Source organism: Lepidochelys olivacea (assembly GCF_965140295.1).
Source record: "Lepidochelys olivacea isolate rLepOli2 genome assembly, chromosome: 5".
In the NCBI taxonomy this organism is placed as follows: domain Eukaryota; kingdom Metazoa; phylum Chordata; order Testudines; family Cheloniidae; genus Lepidochelys; species Lepidochelys olivacea.
This window is the reverse complement of record NC_140415.1, coordinates 79205780-79212503: the sequence shown is the minus strand read 5'-3', so window position 1 is coordinate 79212503 and position 6724 is coordinate 79205780.

The following is a 6724-nucleotide window of genomic DNA, read 5'->3' as shown; positions in this document are numbered from 1 at the left end:
GGATGCCAAACTTGAGATACCTTGGCCTTGTAGGCTGAGGTCCTACAACTTCCGATGAACTCAGTGAAAGCTGTGGGTGCACAACACCTCTGAAAAATGAAAGACAAAGTGTCTGAAATTGGGGGCCCCAAAAATGAGGCCCCCCAAAATAAGAAGGAAGTTTTGAAAATGTGTTGGTATGCAATGCAACCCATGACTACAGAAGGAATCTGCATCAAAGAGGGGACTAGAGTGCAGACACTTCTGTTTCACAACACTTGACTATACCATTCATTTTCATATTAATGATACATTCCTTTGGTTTATTGTACAGATTATGAGTTACTGAGAGGCACCTACGGTGTAGTATATTTATACACTGATTTACTAGGGTTTTTCTTATGATAAATTATTGTAAAAAGCAACTGAGTGGAAAATTCAGCTGAAAATTTCCAGCTGATTTTTCCTACTTCCAGCTGGCAATTGGTGTTTAGAACAGAGCAACAGGTGTATTGGGTTGCCTGGTCCTCCTCCTGAATCCCAGAGAGATCACGTGAAGGATTCTAACAGTCTTTTTGAATGTACTACTAGGGAAGTTAAAAATTGCTTGACATTTAAAAATCTGAATAGCCAACTGAGATTCTGTATTTACAAGAGAAATAGATGCAAGAGTGCCCACCTTTACATTTACTATAATTATTCTTGTTGTGCCCTATTATGAATGCAGAAATCCTTCCTGCATGACTTATTTTTACCTCCCAAGTGATAAAAATATCTTTATTCTTCTATAAAAAGAGTCCTATTGATTTCTAACATAAACTATGCAGAGAACTAAATGTATTTGATATGTTTCAGTTTTGAAGATATAAGATCTACCAATGCCATTTTCACGGATATAAGACAAAGCTGGCACAGAGCCAGGATGTGCCCAGTTACCACAACTATCCTACCCGTGTGAATAATGATTTTTGAAGAGGCTGCATCAAGCTTTTATTCCTACAGCTAACAGACTAGTTATCATAAATAAGAGATGACAGCAGTGGAGTTAAGAGTGTTCTATTCCCTCCAAATCTAATATCCATGTCAAATGTGTCTGGCATACAGAGCTACAATAAAATCAGCGTGGAGTCATCATAATTTTTCCTTATAGTTTAACTGCATAGGACAGGTGATTTCTACAAGGTCACCTGCATTTAAAAAATACTTCATCTGCCTCTCTGTTCATTTAAGGGTGCTAAAAATAAACTTTTTTAAAATTCCTAGACCAAATTAAGATATTGTTTATAATTTATTAATAAAAAAGCCATGAAGACATAGTATTATCACAAACACAAAATTATAAATCTCTAATTAAAGGAGATAGTGCACCTGCAGTGATGCTTTTTTTAATGTTTACATTCATTGCTGCTACAGCTCTGCCATGGAGATCTGTGCGTCCTAGTCGATTCAGAATGGTTCCCTATTATTATATAAACAAGAAATCAATGAAGAGGGAAGGTACAACATTAAAGGTTGCAAAGGGGAATGTAATAAATAATGACAAATATCAGTGTACTAGTGATGAAAGCATGCTCCCTGCTTCCTGGACTAGGGAGCAACGATGAAAATGTAATATGTAAATAAGTGTATACTCCCTGGAATTCTGCCATGAATTTCAAAGATGAGTAGGACAGACATTTTTCAGAATCAGATCAATAACTCCACAATGGAAAACTTGTTAGGATGCCGGTTACTGGAATCTTTGTGTAAACACAACATTAATATTCAAAGAGGTGATTAGTCCAAGCCAGTGTATACAATTCCTGTCAGCTTTAATTCTTTAGATAGCAAGAATTGAAATTGCTGAAGCTTGGATATTGAGCATTAAAGAGCAACACATTTGTTTAAATGTAACTGGCTGCCCATGATATCTAAAGGTGGAAGGACTTTGGCCCAAAATAAGTAGCAGTGCTGCATGAACCAGAGCTCCCCTTTTGTGAAAATTTTGTAAAGTGAAAAATTGACATACTGGCTGGGGTATCATGGGGAAGCATGTTGATGTGGGATAAAGGGAGGTTATTGGTGAAGTAGGAAGAAAAAGGGCTGCTTCTTTCTTTCTCCTCCAAATGAAAAATAAACTGGGACATGTCTCACTAAAGGGCAGTTTGGGAGGAAAGCGTATTTATTGCTCTGTGACCCCTTTACCTCTTCTAGTCTCTGTCTTGTCAATCTAGCTTTCACCCTATCATCTCTCTGTCTCCCTACCATGTATGCTACCAGTTCACCAACTGACTCAGTTTCCCCCTTTATTCAATCCTGCCAGTCCAATCCATTCTTAGCTCAAAACCTTTTCAAGTCCCCTCAATTCCCGGTTCAACTCAATCTTCCTTCTCCAGAAATACCCTTCCATCTAAACATTTTGCTGAAGTAACAGTATTTATATGCCTGACAAAATGCCTTAAGGTGTGTTGTGATAATTAGGCCTACAAATGTATTCTAATTGTGAGCTCAAATGTAAAAAGTATGTGAAAGTCATAAGATGTTTGTAAACAGGTTCCCCCTTCAGCCCTGGGAGGTAAGGCATCATGGTGATTTAACAGCACACACTCTAGCAGAGTACATTAACCAAGGGTCTTTATTGTTATTTCTTGCCTTATTCTTAAGGTACAACAGAAGGGAGCAGCAGATAGATGGGACCTCCTTCCTGCTCCTTGGCCCAGTCTTTTACACAGCTTGCTTTTTTTCTCTGAGCTATCCAGCTAGTGAGCGAATTAGCTCCCTACAAATGCGAAGAATCCCCTCTCAGCTTCTTAACCGAGTGAGACTACCACATTCCCTCCTACTCTAACTATACCCGGTACTCTGTGTTCTCAGCAACCAGGGAACTGGGTCCCCAAACTGGGTCCCTGTAAACAGCACCATGTCACAATGCTATAATAACGTACAATAACCAAATGTTGGTGAAAAATAAGTTGTTATTTTTAATAATTAATATTATAAAAAGGTGCCAGAAAATGAGCAGGGAGACTGAACTAATTTAAAGGAAAAAGGACCTACTGATATAATTCCAGGACTATGCTTGGTAACAACAGAAAATGTGAAACCAGAAATTAATGAACCTAAATTGGTGCGTCAGATATTAGGCCTAATTGGTGGACAACATAATGAGGGGATGGGTGATTGCACCCATCATTTCCATTTTCCTTGAAGAAAGAGACGCAGAGGCAGAGGAGACAGAAGAACAGATGGAGGCTATTGAAGCAAGTTGCAGCATCATGGCTACCACCCCCACCATCTCTTGGGACCTTGGGCCTTTGTCAGCCTAATTCTGAAGGATGTCCTGACCCAATTGGGCCAGAGAGAGGGTGAGGAACCCCAGTGGGCCAGTCAATATTCCACCCTGGTCCCACCAATCACAGAATCCATTTAGTTGCTATCAATGTGTCTGTAAATTTCTTTTCTAAATTCTGATCTAATTTTTGAGGTTGCAAAGCCAGCTAATTAACTAGACTAGTAGGGACTAATTCGTTAGATAATAGATTAGATGATACATTATATATGACCTGTTTCAGAGCAATTTGTACATGGGTCTTAGTTTCAGAGGAAAACATTGTGTGCAGTCCAGGTATGTAGCAAAATTGGTAAAAATATGAAATCAATAACAGTAGTGCTTTAGTTAAATATCTAAGACAGGATGCTATATTTGATAAGCTGCACTTTGCTTACATCTTACAATATCCCTGTTTAACAAGGGATCATCTGGTAAATAAATTAGGTTAGGAATACAGCATCTCACATTTGTCATCTCATTTCTTTTCCAATGAGGAAAAATAACCCACTTTTGGAGTCCAATTTTTTTTATGACAACTGTGAAGTCAAGAGATGTAAATATACAGAGGTGCACAAAATTCAAATTAAGTCATAAATAAATGCTTTTGTTCATTGAAAGTGTAATAACATGTTTACAACCACAGGGCAATTAAAGAAACCCCCTTATCGATTTATGGTTTGGGATTTTGGAATGGAAAGTCATTTCGAGATAAACCTCATTCTAAGGGGGAGCTTTAGGTTTTTCTCAGCCAGATAGGTGTTAAAATACAACTTGGCCCTTCTGTGCTAAAATGTCTTTGTTAAATATCTACCTTATATCCTAGCCTAAGCAAGCCCTGCACATGGTATCCTAAGCCATTTTGCTACCTACTCTTAGATGGATTTAATCCTCTGACAGACAGGTAGTGACACAAAGAAAATTCTTCAATATTTTAGACAATATACAGTCTCTATAATTTATGATTAATTCATGTTTGCTAAACACAGCACTTTAGACATTCCAACTGCTATAAGGGTATTTGTTACTGTCTTGGCAGGAATCTGTTGTTATGAGGACTTCATGTTTCAAGTGGTTGTTTATACAAACTAGTAATTAGATCTGATAAAATCTAGGATTACATTAATTTTTCAGTGTCTGCATTGACCTGCCGTTAAATCTACAGTATAGAGATTATGAACTGACTCCAAATATTCTCCTGGTGCAAACGGCACACAGCTATCAAAATAACCCATTTTGTGTGGATAACAAATCCATGTGTTAGTTAGCTAAAACAAAGAAGGGCGCACAGTTAACCCATGTAACCCTGCTGAAATTTGACTTTGAGTTCTTGCTAAATAAATTGACAGAAAACCTTTCATGAGAAAACAGAAGAAAAGGAAATACATTTGTGAACTGTTGGTAGCAGTGCCAAATACCTCTATGGACTTTGGATAGTTTAATAATCATCTGCACAAAATCATGACATGAAAGAAAACTGTACCGTGTGCAAATCAGTGCTACTAAACTAGTTGAGCTACTTGGCTGCCTAACACACCTTTTATAGTTTCATGTGAATAAGAGTAAGAATTTCAACTTTTGTCCATGTTATGCAAATAATTTAACAACTGTATGATTATTTTGAGGTCCCCTTTAAAATAATCCAGGTTTAATATCTTATTGCTCAACCATTTATCATGAACTCATATGGAACTTATGACCCCAAATTCACCTCAACTGGAGGAATCAATAGGGCTGTAGTACTGATTTACAGTTTGCTCAATCACTTGCAGCATAACATTAATGATCTTGATCCCGCTCTTACATACTTTAGTCTGAAAATCCTTGTCATATAAAGTAGACTAATCTGGTTTGTTTAAAATAAAAACGATTCTGGGCCAGATTCTCAACAGGTGTAAATCAACATAGCTCAGTTGAAGGTAATGGAGCCACATGGATTTATATCAGCTAAGGATTTGGCGAGGTATCTGCAGTGTTGTTTCTTGGATTAAAAAACCAAACCAGACTCAAAATTTCATTGATGTCATTGTAAATCTCTTTAATGACCCAAGAAGTCAATTAAAACATTTGTATTGACAGCTTTCTTTTGGAGAGGTCATATACTTTTACTAATGTAACCTTGATACCTCACCTTAAGCTATCAATGCTGAAACAACATTTCTAAAACATATTACCTTCTGAATGATTCATAGACCAGAACTGAAAACCTAGACAACACAATGACAGAATTCTTCCTTTTCAGATAATAATGTACAGAAAGAAGGGGAGTGCTGCATTATAAACCTGATTTAATGACCATTCCAGTCAATAAAAAGAAACCCATTAACTTCAGTGAGCATCAAGTTGGGTCCTAAATGGGTATACAAAATAGCGTTACCCTAGTAGTGAAATAGGAGTGACCCTTTGCAATTCTAAACACAAATATCTTGTGAACGCACTTAGATGTTAACTACATAACTCTTTAAAGAAAAGAGCATTGTAACTAGCAAGAATGAGCTCTTTCGCCTGAGCCTGAAAACTAGGCAGCCTAGCCTCCAGGCACATTAATGAGCTCAGCTGGGCTGTGATAGGACCACCTGATTGGCTGGCCTTCCTGATTGACTGAAGGGAGACAGCAGGCCTGCTTTTAAGCTCAGCAGCAGCTCACTAGTTACTCCCATATACAGCTGTATCTGCCTTGTTTCAGCTTTGCTCTGGCCCTTCTTGCAGTTGAGTATTGTCTCTGACCCTTGACTCTGGTTCTTGGCTCCTGTTCTAACCACTGGGAACACACCCAGTTGTGACAGTAATTACAAGTTGGTGCATTATTTTGGCAACTTTACGTAGAAGGTCAAACAGTAGTTACCATGCACTTTACACTCTGATTTAGAAGTTGGGAAACCTTTTGGACCCTGTAAGTATTATACATCTTGTAATTTAAAAACTTTTAAATCATATTCCCCTTCCTGCCCAGGATTCTTTTTTTAAAGCATGACAACTTAACACCTTATACCTAGAACTGGCCTAGTAGATAGAGCATTGTGCTGGGACTCAGGACACCACCAATATTCCTGGCTCTGCTACTGGCCTGCTGGGTGATCCTGGGCAAGTCACTTTACATCTCAGTTTCTTTATCTGTAACAGGGAGATGATGATGATAGTATAACAGGGTGGCTTGCCCCTGGGCTGCAATGCCTGGGCTTAGGTCAGCCCTGATTACAAGATGAGCCCCACGTGAAAGGAATCAAGTGATTCCAATATAAAAGGCAGCAAGACCACAGGGCAGGCTGGGCAAGTTTGAGAGACTGTATAGCTGGGATTGATGGGGGAAGCAGATACAGGGAGCAAGTGAATGAAAATAAAGAGAAGTCAAAGGAAGCAGAGCTAGAAGGGAATTGAAGATAAAGCTGTAGCAAGAGAGTCTTCTGCAGGGTCCTTGAGGAGGGCACAATACCTCAG